The sequence below is a fragment of the Siphateles boraxobius genome, unplaced genomic scaffold (genome assembly GCF_051911475.1).
Source record: "Siphateles boraxobius isolate OS27281-9 unplaced genomic scaffold, OSU_SipBor_1 30, whole genome shotgun sequence".
Classification (NCBI taxonomy): domain Eukaryota; kingdom Metazoa; phylum Chordata; class Actinopteri; order Cypriniformes; family Leuciscidae; genus Siphateles; species Siphateles boraxobius.
The window spans coordinates 13,625,106-13,634,018 of NW_027508920.1; positions in this window are offsets into that span (position 1 = coordinate 13,625,106).

Below are 8,913 nucleotides of genomic sequence, written 5' to 3' on the forward strand. Positions count from 1 at the left end.
CTTACCACGCATATTTGGGTGGTGTCTTTGGGGAGAAACCTTTGGTGTTTCCTCCATGGTGCGTCAGATCAGGAGGAGAATGGCGGCTTGGTAAGCCTTATAGTAGGGCTATCCCTACAAGAAGTGTGTGATGCGGCAGGCTGGTCCTTTCCGCACACATTCGTCAGGTTTACAACCTAGATTTGGACTTTACCCCTGGGTCCCAGGTGATTCTGTCTTTGTTGTGCTCGCCTGATTTCACACAATCTCGACGCAGTGCAAGTTCCCTTGAAAGGGTACTCCTTGGTTACGACTGTAACCATGGTTCCCTGAAGAGGGAACGAGATGCTGCGTCGCCCTGCCATACTTCCGGTGTGCCGGTGATCGACTTGCTTCGGCCTATCAGAAGCTGACAATGTTTGGCCTGGATGCGCTTTATTATTATCATTATTATTATTAGACTTTATTGTCCACCTTAGTGGAAATTTGTCTTCGTCGTTTGTCTTCGTTTGTCTTGTCTTATAGCTTCCTTCCATGACGTCAACCGCATATACGCCATTGAACTGATTTCCCAAGTGCTTCACGACGCAGTCACGCAGAGCGTTCCTATAGCGTCAATCTCGATGCAGCGCCTCGTTCCCTCTTCAGGGAACCGAGGTTTCAGTCGGAACCGAGGCGTTTTGTTAAAAAAAAAAATGTTTATGAAACCACAAATCTATATGTTTTTTTTTAAGTGAACTATTCCTTTAAGCACTTCATATAAACCAAGTGTATTTTCAGCCTAGATACACCCCATCTGTGGCATGCTGTCAGTTACCCCAGATAATAATTTTGTGTCTCTGTATACAAAAATACATTGACAATAATGACACAAATGCATCCACAATGTCCCTGACCCTGAAAGTGAACTCTGACTTTTTTTTTATTGCATAACTTGGAGTGTAAAATTTTGATGAAGTAAATGAATGTAGGCAAATGCAAATATGTGCACACTATAGATTAAAAATATTGACATGGAAAAACACAAGGTAAATGTTGGAGTTCAAATGTTCAAGTCATTTTCAGACTTGTGAAGTGTAAAGACAGCATCTGCAAATATATTGAGGGTGAGGAAATATATAAATTTCCTCACCCTCATCGTACCAAACCTATGTGACTTTCCTTTTGAAGTTTGCTTCAATGGAAGCTGTCATGACATCAGTGATAGACCTGTTCCCTGTGGCGCTGCGCAAAGCAGGACGACGAGAAATTTTACTCCTAGTCTTCTGTCTCACTTGCTTCTTTGCCCAGCTCATCATGGTTACAGAGGTAAGGAGAGTGTGTTTGTGTAGAGAGAATAAAATGAACTAAAGTTACCTTTATGTTACCTATAAATAATGGCCTAATGTTAAAGGGATATATCACCCAAAAATGAAAATTAGGTCATCATATACTCACCCTCAAACTGTTCTTAATCTGTATTAATTTCTTTCTTCTGCTGAACAGTTTTTTTTTTTTCATTCTATGGAAGTCACTGAGGGCTTTCGCACCAGGTAGTTATAGGAACAAAATTGTTTTTAAAAAAGTCTATTATAGGAACTTCCCTTAGGGCCATTTTCCTGGTTACATTCACACTGTCAATAGGAACTCTGAAGTGATGTAAGCCGGCTGACCGTGATGTAATTTAAGAGCGCCAGCTGAGCAGTTTCACTTAGTCCCTTCAAATTTGTGTTGAATTTCCTCCATAGCGTAAAGGTTGTATACTTCACTGTTGGTTCATCTATCACCGTTTTCCATGTTCGTGGAGTAAACTGTGTGTTTACACTGCTTTTTGTAAATAGCGGTTGCCGGTGCTTTGTATGGCATGAGTTCGTCCAATCAACGTACTCTTGTGTCACTGGTAATTCCTATTGTGCTGGGTTAGACCCTACATTGAAGTGAATAACTAAAATGGTTCCCAGTTCCAGTGGTGCGAACATGTCAAAAAGGGGGTACTTCCTATTAGCTTAGATCCTCCCCTGTGTTTATTTCTGCATTAGAGCAGCTAGTGGTAACACAATAATGTATCAGCTAAATTTTCTGTTGTTGGCTGTAGGAATAAACATTCATTCATTCATTTGATCAAGAGATCGCTTACTCCTGGAATCTGAGCAACTGCAGATGGCATGGGTTACATTTATTTTTGAATGGCATGTGCCCAAAAAATAGGTAATGCTTATATGTTTATAACATGTATTATAATAAACTGCATTATGCAAGTGTCATGGTATGACAAATAAAATCTGACTATAGTAATAAAGCAAAATGATACCTCTTCTGTCTACATGTCGCATATATTCTCTGGCTTTGTAGGCATCCTATCACAGTTACCACATGAGAATCTGTACAATTAATGAGTATGACGCAACATAACCCCCAGTTCATGCAAGAAGGGTTGAACTCTTGTAGTACCACTCGTGGAGTAGAGCTTAGATTCTCTGCCCGGGGCCGGGCCGGGCCGATATTTCCCGCCACTATGCTCTGGTCAGGTCGGGCAGGCCCATGATCAAGAACGTCACGTGTCACGCGCAGCGTCTCCTCCACTCACACGCTGTGCTGTAGGCCTTTTGTGTAGCTTAAGTGCAACATGGAGCTTGAAGAAGTAAAGAAAAAAATTAAAACAGGAGAATTAACTTTGAGCAAGTATGAAGGAAAGTCGGAGGTATGGAAATATTTTAAACTAGTCGTGGGCAGTGACAACATATGTGCTGGCTTTGTTGAGTGCAAGTGCGGCGCGCTGCTAGAGAGTCTGTACGTGTTGTAGCCATTAAATAAGCGCATTTAGTTTCATATTTATTAAAATATTAATGTTCTTTTTTTCCATCTATGTTGATTATGAAAGTGAACAGAGTAGATAGGAGGATGCGCAATATCAGGAGACATGGAGTGGTTCAGGCATGATTTTGACCACTTCATTATGTTTTGTTTTGTAGAAAGCCTTTCTTTAAAGTGAATTTCGTTTTGTATAGATTGTATCTTAATTTTAATACTTTTTCATCAACCAATTGCCTGGATTTAATAAATAAGCAGCAAATATAGCAGACAATAATCATGATATGGAGGCGCCGGCGAGCCGCGGTCACCATAGCACGTGAACTGTAGCCATCTCATCATAAATTAAATCAATTCTCGGCATGCTTGTCACCGAATTTACAAATTCACATCTTGCTTGTTGCACGCACACATATGTCGAAATAACATTATTAATAATAATGAATCTTTAAGAATATTTGCTTGAATGCTGAATGTTTTGCTTGTTCAATTTAATAAAATTAAAACTTTCATTGTGATAATTAAAATAATTGAATATTAAATATTAAGTGGCCAATTTTTACACATTTATTAATAGTATTTATATCATATATATATATATATATATATATATATATATATATATAGCCTATATATATAAAATTGCACAGCTCCCCCCTGTCAATGGTCTAGCACCCATTCAGCACCTGCGTTAAAAAATGATCTGGCGTCGCCCCTGGTTATAACGGCCCACGTATTAAAAATGGTCGGGATTAAATCGGGCTCGGGCTCATAATTACAGTTAATGTGTCGGGCCGGGCCGGGCTCGGACACAATGTGCACGGGCTCGGGTCGCGTCGGGCTTTTATCCTTTTACAAGGATAACCTACACAGAAAACATAGTTAGGGAGGATAACCACCATCATAAATGGCAACCCTTAGTCAAGAAAAATAAAATAAAAATGCTAATATGAATGTGGCACATGAATGACAAAATTAACCACACAACAACAACAAAATCAAACAACAGAAAACACTAAAGAAGTACTTATCAATCACATGAAAACAGTGGCTGGCCTGGTCCCTTTTCAAAAGAAACCAAGCATGTTAGTTAGTTACCAACCTCATTAAACACCATAGCATAGTCAATTCAAACATAACACAAAAATACAGGCTCACTTTTCCAGTATGCTCAACTGTCCCACAGCGCATTAACACATGCAGAGAAAAGGTGAATGTTCCGTTGCTACAGACAGAGAAAGTCATTAAAACTGGTTTCAATGCCAGGGCCGGCCTGTGGCATAGGCGGACTAGTCAAATGCTAGGGACGCCACTCAATAGGGGCGCCAAAATGAGTGAACGAGTGAAAAAGAATTTTTGAATTTTTTTTACTAATACTATTTTAAAAACATTAATTCAAAAGACTATAAAATAAAGCAAAACAACTCTACAAAAACTTAATTAAGTCCCCCGACTCCGGTCCGGCGCATCAATCTTCCCCCGCCCAGCGAATGCTTGAAGTCCGTCAGAAACAGAGCGTGCACGATCAGTTTACTGTTGGTAAGTTGTTGTGTAGCGTCGCCCCTCGCTGCATCCAATTTAGACAGCATTTCTTTCGTTTGAGGGCACTTAACACACTCAAGCACCCCGTAGAAACGGGCCTGGCAGCTCGCGCCAGGTCTAGACATGGTGAATGTTACCTGATTGTGACGGATGGACAAATTTACATGACATATTTTAGATTAGCATTATACAGGAAGCCTGCAATAGATACAGTGCCAAACGGAAGAGAAGAGGATAAAAGGGGATAAAGACAGAGGTAATGTAATGAATGTACAGTTTATCTAATTGCATAGTAGTAAGATATATAATTTAATGGCAGTTATTTTTTACCTTAAACTTTAAGCTAACAATTGTTCTGAGTTCTCCAGAGGCCCCAGACAGTGTGATTTGTAACAATCACGTCATTTTTTTCACACACGCATTCACTATCACTTTTATTACGGGGTGGTGATGGCGCAGTGGATAAGACACATGCCTTTGGTGTGAGAGACCGGGGTTCGAATCCACTGTGAGACACCAATGTGTCCCTGAGCAAGACACTTAACCCCTAGTTGCTCCAGATGCGTTCGACCTCTGACATATATAGCAATTGTAAGTCGCTTTGGATAAAAGCGTCAGATAAATGTAAAAGGTAAATGTATTAATTAATGTTTTACTCTACAGTTGAGAAGTTTTGAGGGGGATATATGGGATTTTTTAAATTTATCTGCCAAAATTATTAATGATATTTATATAGGCTACAGGTTTATTAAAAGTGGCAACGTTGTATGTAAAATTAACATTAAAGAAGACATTTCGCAGTTTCATTCATGGTGAAAACATGAAACGTGCCATAGTTTAGTGGAAGATTGCTGCCATCAACTGCAAAACAAACACTTTTGCTAGCGCTCAATGAATAGTTTGTGCATGAATGACATTTGGACGATGACATCACTGTTTTATCGGCTATATATACTGAACAAAATTATAAACGCAACAAAACTGTAAAGCTGTAAATCTGCCTTGAAATAATCTATATTGTAAAATGCGCTATAAAAATAAATGGGACTTGACTTGAATGCTAGGTGTAATGCTCTTGCTATTTGTGTTCCTCTGTGAAGAGTAGACACGAGCTTCTTAAATTACCCTTAAAAAATTTAAATAAATAAATATTAAAATTCAATAGCAGTGATTAAACAGGTTCCACAAAGACCAGTTATACCTACATAAAAAAAGGACCCCAACTCACACAACAGTGTCCAGCATCAACACAGAAAAGGTCTGACCTTGCAGGCAGCAAATCTTTAGCGCTTCCTAATTAGTCGTGTGACCTTACAACAGATCACATGATCCCGAGTGTTTAGTGAATGTGCTGCAGCTGTGTTGTATGCCTGCCTGAGTAGATCCCCACACTCTATTATTTACAGAAGCAGACATATTGGTGGTTTTTTTGTAGTTGTTGTTGCCCGAGTGTCCGAGGCACAAGCTGTAAAGGCACAGCCCTCTTCTACAAAGGGGGTGGGGAGCAGCAGCTTATTGATCATATGATCCAATCAATTCCCAATGGACTCACTGACACTTCACAGACACATACTGTGGACACCTGAGACTTATATTACATCTTGTAAAAAGGGACATAATAGGTCACCTTTAAGGATGTACTGTTTGGTCCTCATCATTATATGAGTGATTTAAAAGAGAACAAGTATTTTTATTGTAAATATTTTACTGTTTCTTGACAAATTTTTGCAATTTTTTAGTTTAAAAGAAAGATGTCTAAACTTTTAAAAATTACTATAGCTGTAAAATTGAAGGCCTGTGCAATTGTATTTAATTAATCTGTGCTTTCATTTTTTTACAACCACAATACATTAATCTGGCCCTAGCTGTAATCTTTTATTGTGGCCTGCAGGGGGGGATGTATGTATACCAGTTGTTTGACCACTATGCCTGTAATGGAGCCTGTGTTCTTTTCCTGTCTGTGTTTGTGTCACGGTAGACGTTTTCTCTGTCCCTTCTTGTCTCGTGTTTATGTTGTTGTATGAACGCACGTGTGTGAGGGGCGTGTCTGTATGGCATTACCTGATCCGCTCCAGCTGTTCATCATCACATCACCAGCTGCAGTCGATCACCACCACACTATTTATACTCACTGCTGTTCTCTCATCCTTGTCAGATCTTTGTTTGGTGTGTCCCTGTCTGGTTATCCTGTTCCTGATCGTCTCGTGTTCCGTGGAGTGTTATCGTGTTTGGAGTGTGTTCTTCGTTCACCTGGGATTCTTCACACCGTTTGTCTTCACTCATCGGGTTGACCATTGAAGTCCCTGCGTCACCGTGTCTTCTGGCTACTGCTTTGGACTGAGTTAAATAAAGAAATCTTCACTCGCATTTGCTTCCTGTGATCTATAGTACCATGACAGAAAGATCGGACCATGAAATGGGAGCAGCGAGTGCGTCACCGTCCATTGAAGATTTTGTACATCACAGCATTCAAAGAATGAATTCCCAAGAGAAGGAGATCGGCGACACGAGTCGCGCAGTTCAAGCCTTGGTGACGCAGGTGTCTGAGCTCACCCAGCAGATCCAGCGCCTACGTGTCCCCGCTGCGCCCCCCACACCTGCCGTTCCCTCCGCACCACCTGGAAGCCCCTCCCAGTCGGAGCCTCGGTTACCGGTTCCAGAAGCCTATTCGGGTGAGCCTTCACATTGCAGAGCATTCTTAACCCGTTGTTCCATGCACTTTGCCTTACAGCCACGCACTTTTTTCAATGAACAAACGAAAGTGGCATTCGTGCTGACACTGCTGACTGGGAGAGCGGCACTCTGGGGAACGGCGGTGTGGGAGAACCAGAACCCATGCTGTTCCTCGTTCCAGTCCCTCGCGGAGGAGATGAGGAAGGTGTTTGATCGAGCGGTATCAGGAAGAGAAGCGGCCAGGACATTGGCTGAACTCCGTCAAGGAGAACGTTCAGTATCGGATTACTGGATCGAGTTCAGGACCCTGGCGGCGGAGTGTGGCTGGAACGAGGAGGCGCAGTGGGACATGTTCCTGCATGGGCTGGCTGACCACGTCCAGAAGGAGATCTATGCCCTGGATCTCCCCACCAATCTCAATGGCTTGATCGACCTTGCCCTGCGGGTGGACGCTCGACTGTCCAGAGTCGAGCGCAGAGCAACTTCCACCCGCCCTCTCGGAGATTTCGACGGCCGGCGATCCAGCGGCAGGGGCGTGGTCAGCCCCATCGACGATCACGAGCCCATGCAGGTGGGTCGAGCTCGGCTTTCCCGAGAGGAGAGGGAGAGGCGGAGGTCCCAGGGCCTTTGCCTTTACTGTGGAGGGACTGGTCACTTTGCGTACAACTGCCCGGTAAAAGGCCAAGCCCGATAGTAAACATGAGGCTACTATCGGGTGGGATCTCCGCCAGGAAGACCTCATCAGCTACATCTACCTCCACCCTCCTCTCGGTAAGACTGAGATGGTCAACCAACCAGCACGATTGTTCTGCACTGTTGGATTCCGGGGCGGAAGGTAATTTTATGGATTCTAATTTCGCACGCACATTCCAGATTCCCCTTCGACCCCTCACTCACAGGATTTCTGTTCATGCATTAACTGGTCAAGAACTTCCCACCATTTCGCACACCACTGAAGACATCACACTCATTACTTCTGGCAATCACACCGAGACTATTTCTTTTTTTATTTTGGACTCACCTTTGGCACCCGTTGTTCTCGGACATCCTTGGCTGATCAAACACAACCCCCGTGTGGACTGGATTCATAAAGCTGTGCTGGAGTGGAATAAGGAATGTCATAAGTCTTGTCTTGTGTCTGCTTGTCTGTCTGTACCTGTTTCTGTGTTGCAGGAGGAAACAGGGGATTTGTCTAACGTGCCTGTGGAGTATCTGGATCTGAAGGAAGTGTTCAGTAAGTCTCGTGCTGCTTCTCTCCCTCCGCATCGTCCCTATGACTGTGCTATAGATTTACTGCCAGGTAAGTCTCCGCCTAAAGGCAAGTTATATTCACTTTCGATTCCTGAAAGAGAGGCTATGGAGAAATATATTTCTGATTCTCTAGTAGCCAAATTCATTCGCCCTTCCTCTTCTCCAGCGGGGCGGGATTCTTTTTTGTGGGGAAGAAGGATGGATCTTTGCGACCTTGCATTGACTACCGAGGGTTGAATAACATCACGGCAAAGAATACTTATCCTTTGCCGTTAATGTCTTCAGCCTTCGAGAGGTTGCAGGGAGCATCTATCTTCACAAAATTGGACTTACGTAACGCTTATCATTTGGTTCGCATTAGGGAGGGAGATGAATGGAAAACTGCTTTTAACACCCCTAGGGGGCATTTTGAATATTTGGTTATGCCGTTCGGGCTGTCCAACTCCCCAGCAGTTTTCCAGGCACTGGTTAATGACGTGCTGCGAGACATGATCGATCAGTTCATATATGTCTACCTGGATGACATTTTGATTTTTTCTTCGTCTCTCCAGGAGCATGTGCAGCACGTCCGACGAGTGCTTCAGAGGTTGCTAGAGAATGGGCTTTTTGTCAAGGCGGAGAAATGCGATTTTCATGCACAGTCTGTTCCTTTTTTAGGCTACATCGTGTCGTCCGAGG